Below are 14,977 nucleotides of genomic sequence, written 5' to 3'. Positions count from 1 at the left end.
CTCTCCAGAAACATTACAACACTGCTAGAGGATGTGAGTAACCACGTTATTTGTCTAGTTTTTATGCTATTATATTGTAAGGTATAAAACGTGTGTTTATTATATATTCTTATAGGAAAAATATGGTGGATTTCATTGCAATTCTCTCAGCCATTTTACTTCTAAAGTATAGGTCGCATCAGAAATCCGAAGAAAGCATGATCAAGCTGATAATTTCTTATGCATACTTGTGTAAAGCAAAATAGCCTATGTGTGCAAAAAATTATTTGGGGGAAAAGTTCTTAAACACAAACATTCTCAGCCTACGGGCCAGAGCGTACGTGCTATTACTGCGTGCAACCCATCGTAACTTATCAAAAATCATTTTTTCAATAATAAGAGCTATAACACTGCGAATTATATCATGGACTTCCTTAACCTTTGAGCTACAAAACTGGAAATAATTTATATATATTTGTTTGTTACAGTGTCACTAATAACATACGAAATAATAAACAAATCAGACGTTTTTAGGCAAACTTCAGTTGTTTTTTTTCGATTTACTAGAAAACTGCTGGACATATCAATTTGCAACCAGGCTCAATGGAAAGCTCGTGAAAGCCTGCATGTAGGCATTACTTTGCAACTGCGTATTCCAGGCCACTGCTGCCACTGGATCCCCAGGGATCCAGGTGGATATTCCAACAACTCCCCAGAAGTTCCTCCACCTCTTTTTCATGCAGGAGTTGTCATTCCTCACCTTGGTAACCAACCGATACGCCACATTCCTGGGGACTCAGCTGGATGCCTGGTTCTCCTGCAATGAAGAGGAGATGGCCAAGTTCCTGGGGTTATACCTTTTCATGGGGGTCGTGCACATGCAGACCATTAGGCACTACTGGCAGAGCTCCGAGCTGCACGACTATCCTAGGGTCCAGCTGGTGATGAGTGGAAGGCGCTTCACCACCATCCTGAAGCACTTCCATGCCTTCAACTCGCTCGCCATTCCCTGGGACAACCAAGATCGGTTCATCTGCATTCGCATGGTCATAGAGTACCTCCTTCACCAGTTCCAGTCAGCGTACCTACCCAAGGAGCAACTCAGCCTGGATGAGGGCTCTCTGGAGTGGAAGGGCCGGTTGTTCTTCCACGTGTACAACCCCACCAAGTATGCCATCAAGATGTACATACCGTGCAGTAAGGGTACGCCAGGATTCTTTAGCTCATAGCGAAGTGTACCAGGAAAACCTGTCCCCATGTGTACATTAACCTGAGGCTCAGCAGTGCAATATTTCTCTACAGCCTCAATTTTCTCACTAATTATCTTCACATGGTCGACTTCATGCTTCAGCTGGTTATCTACATGCTGTCGGCACTCCATCACTATTCCCTCACTAATCTTTAGCTGGTTGTCCATACGCTGTCTGCACTCTGTCACTATTCCCTCACTAATCTTCAGCTGGTTGTCTACATGCTGATTACACTGCATCACATTATTGTTTACCTCATGCTTCTGCTGCTCTAACTTGGCATCTACTTCCTCCTTAAACTGTTGTTGCTTTTCTTCATTTCCCCCATTGAAGGCATGTAACTGTCCTTGCATTTTCATTTGTAATTCCCTCTGTTGTTCCTGCAATGCCTCTTCAAGCTGTTCCCTGTGCTTGCAATTGTTCTTTGATTTCATTCCTAAGCTCTTTCTGTTTTTCACTTTGGGCCTGTAATTGTTCTTTGAGTTCTTGCTGTCATTCATTCTTTGTTTGTAGTTGTACACTTTGTGCTTGTAATTGTTCTTTAAGTTCTTTCTGTCCTTCATTCTGAGCTTGTAATTGTTCTTTGTGTTCTTTCTGTCCTTCATTCTGTGCATGTAATAGCTTCATGATTGATGCCAGACATGACTCTTCTTGTCTAGCTTGGCCTGTGGTCTGTACACCTTCTGCTTCCATGTCGAAGGTTAGACTCACTGCAATACTTAAATTATCTACATTCTGTACACCTTCTGCTTCCATGTCGAAGGTTAGACTCACTGCAGTACTTAAATTATCCACACTCCTGACATCAATGTTACATACTCGTCCCACATTGCCACAGGCTCCAACAGCAGTAGCACAGGACAGGAAGGACGTTGCCCAGTGAGCTGTTCTTCCAAGAGGCAGCCTGTCAGTGTACAGCACACAGGATCAGCTCAGGCATTGTAAATAAACATTGGCTTCTTAACATGTGGATTGCACAATTACCTTTTTTTATCCCACCCTACGGTGTGGAAAAAAGGAAGACAAAAGTTTTTTTTTTTTAGTTTTTGTTTATTAAAAACTTGAAGATAAACATCCAGGGCATCATCTGTTAAAAAAAAAATAATAATCATAATCTCTCTCCGTCTTTGCATAGGGTCATGCGTAAGTTTATATAGGGGAGTAGTGAAAATATGAAAAAAACATATAAAAAATTGTTTTTGTTTATTATAAACTTGAAGATAAACATCCCAGGCATCATCTGGTGAAAAGAAAAAAAAATCTCTCTCTCCGTCTTTGCGTAGCGCCATTCGTAAATTTGACTAGGGGTGGAGTAGTTAGCAGTGATGCACAGCCAGCACAGCCAAAGCTGTGGCTCGCAATCCACGGGTCAAGTTCACTGTTTTTATTTCCCAAATATTCACACTTAATGTTTTCCAACTTCACTATTTTCACAAACACAAAAGATCCATAAACTGCCATAACGCTTCACTGTTTGCCAACAACACTACTTTCACCAGCACTGAAAATATACAGACTGCACTTCACTGACACTGAACTACACTCAAACTGCACTGAAAACTAACAAAATTGTTCTAGTCTATTCCCCATCCTTATATAGCCTTACATAACTCACGAAACTTACAGCACACACTGGATGGGACAACAGTAAAAACAGTTGCCAACTCGGAGACATCCAAAACATGTCAGTGTTCTTACATTGCATAATACGCTAAATTATTTAGCATACATACTTAAATTGAATTACATAATTTAAAGCAACGTTGGGTCTGGTTAGTACTTGGTTGGGTGACCGCCTGGGAACACCAGATGCTGTTGGCATCCCTACGTGTCAAGTGGGGTTGGTGGAGGAATAGTGCCCCTCCCTGTAAAAAAAACAATTAACTCTAAGCCCTTGGCCACCCCGTTTGGGATACATGGCGTCTGGCAATGAATGAATGAATGATGAACAAGCACGGAAATAAAACGTTAGGGAGAAAAAGAGCTCAAAAATTAACGTACACCTTACAAATAACTACACTCATAAACAGCAGGCTAACTAACAACTCTAACACGCAATGGTAAAATACCAGGAACATCGAGAAACTTCTGGACTACCTAACTAGCAATTCCCGCATCTTAACTCTCTCTCTCTCTCTCTCTCTCTCTCTAATATATATATTTAGATATATAGATAGATAGGTAGATAGATAGATATATAGATACAGATATAGATAGATATATAGATAGATAGATAGATAGAAAGACTGTTATATGAAAGTCCTCTAACTGGAAGCAAGAAGCCACCCTCTCACAGGTGGAACCAGCAACAGGATAACAATGAACACAAAATGGAGGTTAGGGCTTGGCACGTGGTCTGCTTTGCTCTATTTCTTTGAGAACCCTATGAATGCAAGAGCAGAAGAAACTCTGTCTCCCATTTTTTTTTTTTTTTCACCGTCGTGATTCACTCACCTTTCACGTCTGTTTGGCAGAATCCCATAGGTCATGGCGGCCATGAATGACTTTCGCATCTCCACCTGTTCAGTCACCTGCAACATAGTCATTGGCTATTAAATGCAATAAACGAGAAATACGTCTGGAATATAATTTTTCATAAGTGTGGGGCATGTTGCAAGTAAAGCTAAATCATTAGATTTGTCATTCATAAAAGTTTAGACAAAAGAACATGACAAAGGTCATTGACTAGGTGACATTCTTTTCAACAATGATGGAGACAATCACTGAGAAGTAATAAGGTGTTTGTCTTTGACTGTCGTGAATATAGCTCCGAAATCACATGATGAGGTGGGTCTGCCTGATACAAAGGGAGAAGGGGCTGTGGGTGATCGCGAATCGGGCTGTGACACATGTCCAAATAGGTAAGCGTCAAGTGGCGTATGTGAATGTCTTTTTTTTTTATTTTTTCGCTCTAAGAGATGGGCTGTATGTAGCTTGAAACGTTAGAAAAATAAAGAATACGGGCTTTTTCTATTGTGTTCTTTCTGACCGTAGTCGTCATTAGTCATACTGAATTAACCACATTCGTACTGTTCTCTCTTGTTCTCAGCAAAGGACTACTTTTTCTCAAGTATCCTGAACAGCCTCTTTTCAAAACTTGCCTACATTATGTGGTGGATGAAATTAATGTTCCACTGTGTGTGTGTGTGTGTGTGTGTGTGTGTGTGTGTGTGTGTGTGTGTGTGTGTGTGCAGTATAGCTCAAAAGTTTTGATCCAAGGTTGATCTTAGTTAAAGGTTTGTGAGTCAGTCATGGGGTTGAACTTTTTAAAAAAATTATGTGTAGGTTCATGTCACATGGCAATGTCATCTTTAAGAGTTTTAAACAAATCAGAACAAAACTTGGAGGAATTGTTCACGGTGAGCCATGCATAAAGGGATTTAATATTAAAAATAATCAGGGTCACAGGACTTTGTCAAACTTCTGACCTAGTACCTCAAAGTTTTTTTCTTTTTTTTTTCGATCTGAAATAAACTTTGTGGAAAGAGGGATGGTCAGCGATAATGAAGAGTTTCAATATCGAGAACAAATGGTCAACAGCCAAGGTCACAGGGTATAGTCAACTCAGACAATTCTGATACGAACTGGACCAAGTTCGATGGAAGAGTTGCGGTCCAGACACGAATCAAGCCGTGTGAGGACAATTCGTCAAAAGTGAAAGTAACTAGTCAAAGTCAAATGCACGGCCGCTAGACTCTCTGAATGCCCGTGTGTGTGTGTGTGTGTGTGTGTGTGTGTGTGTGTGTGTGCCATGTCTTACTTCCAGAAGATTAATATTATATAGTGAGTGACTAATGCAGTAGAGGATGAAATATAATGCTACAACTGAATACAGTGATGAAGGCTCACCTCTGGCCAGTTCTGTGAAGGAAGGATGCGGTAAGTAAAATTTAGCGCTTGACAAAGTACACCCAGCTGGTTGTAGTCCATTCCTGAATACCGGGTGGTGTTACTCTCTTCTGCCTCTTGCCAATAAGGAGCATATGGTAACACTGTCACATTCACTGTCGCACCGTGGAAGCTGTGAGTTATAGTGCGGTTACTCATAATATGCATTATTAGCATTTCTCATGATGTTATTTCAAAGGGATGACACAACTCTGATACACAGCTGTAAAAATCAGTATCTAATTTCCCTTAATGAACTCTTTCCACTATAATTTTATATTATGCATCACTCATCTATGATTATTATTTCCTGTCTTGAGTAGCGGACACTGAATTAACTTTTACTGAAACATTAGCATTGAGAACTATTTCGCCCAGCTTCTCATACTGACAGAATAAAATATATTTGTAGCTAGTGAGTGGTTACAGAAATACTGGATTTATTACTTGTGATATTTCTCCGGGAAGAGGGTGAGGGAGGTAAAGGAACGCAGACCTGTGTTGGTGGTCCAGGCGGCTACTTGCAACACTCGGGCACCGTCAGGGCTGTATGGCAGGTGAACCAACACATCACATCTGTTTGATATATGTAATCGTACAGTATCTTTAGGAATATACTGCGGGTTCTGGTGGTAGATTTCCTGGGTCGAAGCAGGCTGTGGTTTATGTGCAACGGCAATACTCGTAGAAGGTGACCGAAGGATCTGTCATGGCAGACATACTTGGTCTCCTACCTTTAAATGATCCGGTTGGCAGTAGCTCGGCTTCGGATCCCTACACTTCAAATGAGGAAACTCATATGTGCATTACTATTATTTTTTTAAAGGTGAAGTAGCAAATCGTGAGTAGCGCTTAATTCATGCGGCCACAGGATGCACCTATCTAGTGATGATTCAAGAGATCAAAGTTGTTATTTGAAACATGACTCCACCAAGAAATGAATCACTGGTAGATGTGGCACCAGAGGAAAGACGCCCTTCCATGTAATCCAAGGGAAAACGCGGAAACCAGGGGGGAGAGTCTAGAGAGTCCCAGACCTACCCATGCTACCTTCTCCTTAGTCAGCCTGCAGCTTCGTGGAGTATCGCCCATTTCTACAAACATAGAAAATAGCACAGATGTGATGAAGGAAGCTGAAGTGGCCTCATGTTGCCCATGTCCATATGAGTCCTTGTTCCGTTTGCCCACATTCGAAGTCATGAGGTGAAGCAACGATAACTTCAACTGATAACGGTAACAACACTAATAGCAGCATGGATGGTATTATTTTCCTTTCAACCTATTATCGATCCAGTAATTATGGCGGTGTTCTTAAGTTGGGTCTCATCTGCACAGCCTTTTTCTTTCGTCTATGAATCATCCGTGTGAAACCAGTAACAACTGATACATTTTCTTCTTTGTTAGTTAGTTGGCAGCCAGGCCGAGTCACGTGATGTGCTCTAGTAAGTCACCGACTGATCTGTCAACTAGCGAGCTGAAGCTTAATATCACCATAACCTCTGATAGTAGCAGCCGGTCTCCCATTCCTGTGCTTGTTTTTCCGAAATGTGAGAAAGATAAGTAAGGTCTGGATGGAACTGGTTTTGGTTATGAATGAAATGCTCAGAGTCAGATAACTGGAGTGTGAAAATGGCTCATAATTCACTCGTTTAGGGGGTGGAGATATCTCAAAACAAGTCATCCCTGACGGAAAAGGACGGAAAAAAATGCATTCAGCAAAATTACCACCACGTCAAGTATGGGGTGAAACAGGAAATTTTAGAACTGAACTCGCATACATAGCCACAACATGTGAGAGAAGAATTCCATTGTACTGCCAGGGTTTAGCATGCTGTAGCACAGTCTGGACCTTGGTTTGAAATCACAATTTGCTGCATTCAGGGACACCCAGGAATGTGACAAGTACTGGGCAGCTAGACAATTATACTCTCAGCCTTACACGGTCGTTGATTTATTCTGATTCCCGTGGGGGGGAGGATGACTTCTGACAGGTGTAGAAAGGAGACAGGGCCATCGTTGAAGGAAGTGAGCTGATACAGATCCTTGTACATAAAATTAGCAAGGTGTGCAATTTTCAAGTTAAGTACGGAAAAACTCGTGAAAAGTAGTACAGTTCATTATTTGTAGCGTAACCACATCTTGTACCATCACTTATTTCAAAAGCTGAGCATGCTACATGAAAGCAACTTACGTTTTCTGATATTACAATATTTTCTGCAGTTTCGGTATTCCTGTATTTGAAATAATTCACTTTCAATGTAAAGACTGTGTTTTGAGAGTAACTTTAGGATTTCTTCTGGAATGGCTGAATTGTAGGGGGGCATGAACACAGTACATTCCTTTCTCATTTGCAAGGAGGATATATCCCCCATCTCCTCCTCTAGATCTACGCCCATGCAGTCTTATCTCAGAGGTCTGCTCATCTTGAGTCAGCTTAAACTTATATCAACTTGAGGCAAGGCACACATCCATTTCAATGACGGGCTTTTCTCGGAGTCAGCTCATAATAGCGCACCATGGAAGAAGACTACCAGTTTTGTATAAGGCCATCGGGTCATCGACTTGACACTTATGCATCAAGCGCAACCGTCAGACCTGGCTTGTTCATGTGTCTGTAATTAGCTTCAAGTCTGTGCCTACACTGTTGCACGCCAATCATTTATGGTCAGACTCGTAAAAAATCTGGTCTCCTGTGCCAGTGAATCCTGTGGTCAAAGAATATTACCTGGAGTTTCTGCCTTAGAGAAAGCAGACTTCCACAGAGGCAAGCTTATCAATCAGCCGACACTCATCCATATTATCCATAATACACGTATAACTTTCTACAACTACCTCTCTACCCCGCCATAATATCGGTATACCATCAAACCCTCCACATTTCCCAGGCTCACAGATATACAGTACTCTGACTGAAGTTACTGATTTTCATACACTCGCCTCTAGATACTCTCTTATCTCACCAGCATGTCTAAATATTATAATCATAATCTGCATAACTGGAACGGACAGATAAACGTACTCTTCAGGCAACCTCCTGCATTTTTCAATGCGTGAAATTGTGAAGGGTCTTCATATCCCTATAAATATTGTCTTTATTTGAATAATTATGGAATATCTTTATGTATGTTTGGCCACTGTAAAACCTACTAGCAGTCCCATTCATTGTAGTAGGATTTCAGAGCGACATTCAACTGATTTCTTCCTCATCCACATATGGTATCAGAGAGGTGCATATCTCACTTGGGTATATTTAAATGAGTTTGTGAGTGTGCCTGATATTAATGATGCCAGGCAGCACTCCACTGAGTCTTGTCTCCGAATAACTGTGTTACTCAAAAAAGGTTACGTTAGTTCACAGTGGTATGCAGGAATTTTTTCATTTTGTAAGAGTAATGATGATGTCTAGATGGTTTTAAGTGTTTATCACCTACGAAGTATAATACTCATTCGCGCAAAGAAATAGTATTTCTCCCAGAAGTAGGTTGTTTCGGCAATTTTCAAGAACAACTCAGTACTGTATTTTTGATGCACTGTACAGAATTACACATTCTCCATACCCTTTTCCTCCTGTTGCAAGATCAACACTGATCGCCATGGTGTTCATCATTGAGAAGGTCCAGTGGGAGGCGAGTAAAGCCCCAAGGTCCTCCGTGGGCAGGAAAGTGACCACCAGGAGCCTCGTCGACCACACCAGGAGGCGGCTGTTGAGGGACCACTCGGCGAAGGCGGCGAGGAAGGCTGGATCGTCACTCACCACCACCACCGTCACACACCATGACACCTGCCGCAGCTGCTGACGTCATCAGGGTAGAAGTTAGCTGAGTGACCTACCCGCGTCAACAATACTGTGAGAGTGATGTACCCACCTCAGCAGTAATGTGAGAGTGACCTACCCACCTCAGCAGTAATGTGAGAGTGACCTACCCACCTCAGCAGTAATGTGAAAGTGACCTACCCACCTCAGCAATAATGCGAGAATGACCTACCCACCTCAGCAGTAATGCGAGAATGACCCACCCACCTCAGCAGTAATGTGAGAGTGACCTACCCGCCTCAGCAGTAATGTGAGATTGATCTACCCACCTTAGCATCAATGTGAAAGTGGCCTATCCACCTCAGCAGTACTGTGAAAGTGACCTACCCACCTCAGCAGTAATATGATGGTGACCTACCCGCCTCTCCAGTAAGTAAGAGTGACTTACCTGCCTCAGCAATAATGTGAGACTGACGTACCTTTCGAGCCTGGCCGACCACTCGGGAGAGCTGTGCCTGTGTTACGTTTACGTCCTGGGCGTCCACATCCGCCTCGAACACACCCACACCCCATGCTGTTTCAACCTCAGTGAGCTGAGAAATGAATGTATGGTCTTGAAAACTCTTCTGGTCCATCAAAGATTTTAGTAACACAAATTCATATGCAATTCCACCGTGGGTTGTGAATGTCCTACATGTAAACCAGGTCAAAACTGCTTGAGTTGAAATTGTTCCACGACTTTGACATTTGACCTTTCTCTATGGCCTTGTCTTTGACTGTGTGTTCCCAAAGTCGAGTCCAATAATCTTTGATCCAGCCGAACATCTTAACAAAATTTAGTGTAAATTGCATAAAACCTATTTCAGTTGACTTTTATGATGTGACCTTGACTTTTGACCTGTTGCTCTGAAAAGAAGTCCATTGAGTGATCTTTAACAATTCCACCAAATTTACTCCCAGTTTACAACTAGACACACTGATCGAACTCTGGCCTTATCCTGTGACCTTGACCTTTGACAGATTGTTTTCCAAGTACTACCCCTTAGTTTCAGCATTACCCTCGATACTTCCATAACATTTGTCTTAGATCAGATAAACACTAAGTTGACCCTGCGAGGTTAAACTTTAAGCTAGTTCATTGACCTAGACCTCCGATCTAACTTTTCCTAAACATACTCGTAACAGGTGAACCGTATGGCTATTCTACAACCCTTTCACCATATTTGGTTAAAATCTGATGAAAGATTTTAAATGTTATTTTGTTTACGTACATACAGACAGACAGAAAGAGAGACAGACAGATACATGAAGCATAACACCTCTCTCTCGCTTCGCGAGCATGGGTGTCAATAAAATAAAGCATATGCCAAAACTACCAAATTATAGGGAATGGGCAAATAGAAAGCCTACCAGACAAGTTCATGCTATGATACAAGTTAATCTCTGCTTTTTTTTATTCCGATTTACTCCAGAGTGAAAATAGCTTACTTGTATCATACACCAAAATGACCATACATATTACCAGTACTTTGGACGAAACTCACAGGAAGGAACATGGATAAAGGTCGGATGAAAGACTGCCATATGAAGAAGACACACTAATATACAAGACGAAAAGTACGTGTAAGACTTAATTTGTGCCTTAAATATGGGTCATATGCAAATGAAGGTAGGTATTGTCTAGAATATTTCGGATTATCAATGCAATTACCTTGAATATGGTGGCGTGCAATATGGAGCTGCCACTGAGAAGAGTCGTAAAGCAGTTCTCTTGCGACCAGGCCCCCAAGACTGAATTTACCAACGGGAGAATTTCGATCAACATATCTCTGCTATCTGTAAATGATGTGAGGAAAAAATACACTATACTGCTGTAACATAATGTAGCTGCAAAGCTACCACAGAAACAATGATGGAGTACTTCAAATTGAGGCTAAATTAGTATTTATTTAAGGATTTTTAAGGTATTTTAAACACACACACACACACACACACACACACACACACACACACACACACACACACACACACACACACACACACACACACATGTTACGCCCCTGTCCCCACACTGGCACAGGCTCCAACAGCAGTAGTACAGTATAGGAAGGACGTTGCCCAACGAGGTGTTCTTCCTATGGTCAGCCTTTAGGTGTGCAGTACACTTGATCAGCTGAGGCGAAAATAAATACTGGCTCCTTAAAGTTCACTGTCTTTATTGTCCAAGTAATTCCACTTAATGCTTTCTAACATCACTGTTCTCACAATCACTGGAGCTATACACACTTTTCTAACTGCTATTACACTTAATGCTTAACAAAACTTTACTGTTAGTACACTTAATGCTTGCCAACACTTCACTTATTACACTGGTACCGAAGATAATCCTCACTGACAGTAATTACACTTAATGCTTAACAACACTTCAAAACTATTACACTTAATGCTTGACACTTCACTGTTTTCTCAACTTCCAGTGATATACAAACTTCAATAACTCACCACTGTTTGCCACTGTTTTCACAAATACCAAAAATATACAATCTTCACTGACACTGACATTGCACCACATGAAAACCGACTGCACTTCACTCAAACTGACATGACACCCGACTTGTAATAATCTCTACCCCATCTTATAATTATAAGCTTGCATTACTCTCGAAACTTCGTGTTTACTCTCGAGGGGCAACAGTTGCCAACTCGGAAACAGCCCAAAACATACCAGTGTTGTCTTACATTACATAACACTCTAAATCATTTACTATACGAACTTAAATTACATAATTTAACAAGCAATCACTTAAATAACACATTATAAAGAAAAAGAGCATAAAAATAAATGAATGTCTAACTACCGAAATAACTATGCTCACAAACTACAGGCAAACTGGCAACTCTGACTCGCACCGAAACTTACGGTACTAGAAACGTCTGGAAGGTACGAGACTACCTAACTGGTAAATCTCCCTTCATAACACTACCCCTTCCCTAGTTCTTTGTCGTCTCGACAAAACTATACTCTGTTCCATATAAAGTGGCGGAAGAAGTACGCTCAAGTCCTAGTCGAACACAGGTGCCCGTACAAAGGGATTAAAGTGACCTCACCTGACTCTTTCTCCAGCCCTACCCTTCTCCTTCCTCTCCTGAGAGAGAGAGAGAGAGAGAGAGAGAGAGAGATTTGAACTGTTTATTGTCTAATATTCAAATATAGCAATCATATTTTATTTTCTGACCTATTATTAATTAATCCTACATCCAATCCAAACATGAATTTGTGTAATTTGAAGGCATTATTACGAGTTCTATCCTGATTGGCAAACCTAAGAAAATCACCAATTCATCGAGATTTGCTGAAAATAGCTTCTATCAAGATAGAGTTTTATATAAAAAAAATGGTGAAATATTCATTACCCTCTCTCTCTCTCTCTCCCTTCTCGTGTGTGTGTGTGTGTGTGTGTGTGTGTGTGTGTGTGATGAATAGGAAAAGGGAATGTTTCTCCCTTCCCTCCCTCTCTGTTCTTTCCTCCTTCCCTCCCTTCCTCCTCTCTCTCTCTCTCTCTCTCTCTCTCTCTCTCTCTCTTGTATAATATGAAACAATGCATGTATATGGCTTATATTTACAGCTCTTGTTTACAATAAGTATACACAAGACACCTCACACAACACTTGTTTATTCATCTTCATCGCTGCTGGACTCGCTCGATATATTGATAACAAAATTTTCTACCATGTGGTTTACAGCAATGTCATTTCTCATAAATTCTTCTTCTATTTTTTTTTTTTTGTATGTGCCACACATTTCTGCCAGTTTTCTGCTGTTATTTTTTCTATCGCATTTCTCGTCAGCTCTTCGATCACTCGTAATTTTCGAGAAGAATTTGAGTTTCTCTTCCTCACATCATCCTTGACCTGAGACCAAATCAGCTCTATGGGGTTGAGCTGGCAATGATAGGGAGGAAGCCGCAGCACCTGGTGACCAGGATTATTGGCGATTTCATCAATTTCAAACAATTGCTTGTCTTTATTTGTCTGTTTCTTTTTTTTTCACTTGGTGTAGCAGCTCAGCCTTAGTGTGCAGAGGGTTATGATGGAGGTTGTTATCAAGAAGCCACTTTATAATTTCTTGTTTTCGTAGGCTCTGTGTTGGTGCTTTATTTATGATTTTGCAGTGGTATGATGTGTTGTCCATTATTTTAAGTGACCTGGGCGGGATGTTGAGAAGCATCAACAAGGGCGTTCCAGGAAATACTGCATGTGACCTCAGGGCAAATGCTCCACCCATCATGACCTGAGGCCAAACGCACACCTGAACCAGTACGGGTCAGCAGGTGCTCCACTTAGGCATTCCCTCCTTCCTCTTCTTTGTTACCATTCATCTCAAGCTATATTCACCCAAGAGTCCCAGCATGTTCCACATATTTTTATAAGAAATGTCGATAAAGAATATACTTTATATGCGCGTGCGTGGGAGCATGTGTGTGTGTGTGTGTGTGTGTGTGTGTGTGTGTGTGTGTGTGTGTGTGTGTGTGTGTGTGTGTGCGTGCGCGCGCGCGCGCGCGCGTTTAAGATGAATGGGAAATTTTGAAACCTGTCTTAGATAGTTTTTAAAATATTAATACAACAATAATGTAAGTTGCTAAAAGTTACATACAAGAACATACTGCAAGAAGAGAGGATAACTGCAGTAGACCTTTTGGTCCATGCTAGGCAGCTCCAACAGGAATAAGACTAATCTATGAGAATAACACACAGAAGAAGGCTCTCCACAGATAATTAAGACACACACATGCACCTACACCTACACGCACGCGCGCACACGCACGCACGCACGCACGCACGCGCGCACACGCACGCACGCACGCACGCACGCGCGCGCACACACTCACACACACACACACACACACACACACACACACACACACACACACACACACTCTCTCTCTCTCTCTCTCTCTCTCTCTCTCTCAGGAGAGTAGGGTGAAGGGAAGGGCTTGAGAAAAGAGGGGGATAATTCTTCAAAAGTCACCTGCGTTCTACGTTTGACCCAGACTTGGGAAGGAAAATACAGGTTTCTCTCCGCCAGTTTATATGGAACAGACTATACACAGTATATACAAACATAAACCCTAATCCTAACGAAACAGACAACTGTACACAAAATAATCTTTCAACTTACCAGGTTTTCTTCTATGCCACTTCCGACGATGTCCTTGTTCCTCCACACAGTCCACTCCTCCTGGAAGGTCTCGGTCTTATTCTTGACACAGCACACATCACAGGTCCGACACCACTCTTCAACATCTTGACACGTGCCAATCCAGTAGAACTTGTGTCGCAGCCAGCTTTGAATTGTCTTCACTCCCAGGTGCCCACTAGTGATCTGGTTATCGGACTGATCCAAGATCTCAGACCTCATTTTCTTCAGAACCACCGGTTTCCAACACTTGCTGGGACCATTGGGCGTCTCCCACTGACGCTCCAGTAGTCCGTTGCATCGAAGAAGGTCCCACTGACTCCAGCAGCTCCCGTTCGCAGGGCCCAACTTGGAAACTCCTCCCCATGATGGTTGCACTGCACTCCGCTGCAGCCACTCCAGCACCGGTTGCAAATCTGCACCCTCCATCTGCATCCTCCCCAGGTCTTCTCCGTCTGACACTGGCCTCATCACTACAGTACACCAGCATTTCTTCCAACGATTCCCATTCCTACTATGCTGCATGTCGTCTGTCCTTCTGTCTTCTCGCACACCATTCATCAAGGTTCTCTTGCATTTCTTCAGTGGTGGGTCTTCTGCAGCCTTCTTCTTATCATCCCAACCATTCTGATCCGCAAGTAACTCAAACTGTGCACGGTAAGCTTCCCAAGATACTCTACCATCACTTCCTGAGGTTTCTTCCTAACTGGATCCCCATTATAGCCATGCACTTCACTGGTTTGGGGCCTAAAAACTGAGGCATCATAATTATGTCCAGGACTTGAACCTCCAACGTTCTGATTATTCAACCCTGCAATGCCATCTTCAGATGCCCGGGATCCACCAAGATTCATCATACACAGTCCACTCCTTTCATATGATCTCTGTACACTAACATAAGGCTCAGCA

Source organism: Coenobita brevimanus, chromosome 40, assembly GCF_032717465.1.
Source record: "Coenobita brevimanus isolate Jiangsu-jjx chromosome 40, ASM3271746v2, whole genome shotgun sequence".
In the NCBI taxonomy this organism is placed as follows: Eukaryota; Metazoa; Arthropoda; class Malacostraca; order Decapoda; family Coenobitidae; genus Coenobita; species Coenobita brevimanus.
The sequence above is the reverse complement of the archived record's forward strand: the minus strand, read 5'-3'. Positions refer to the sequence as shown.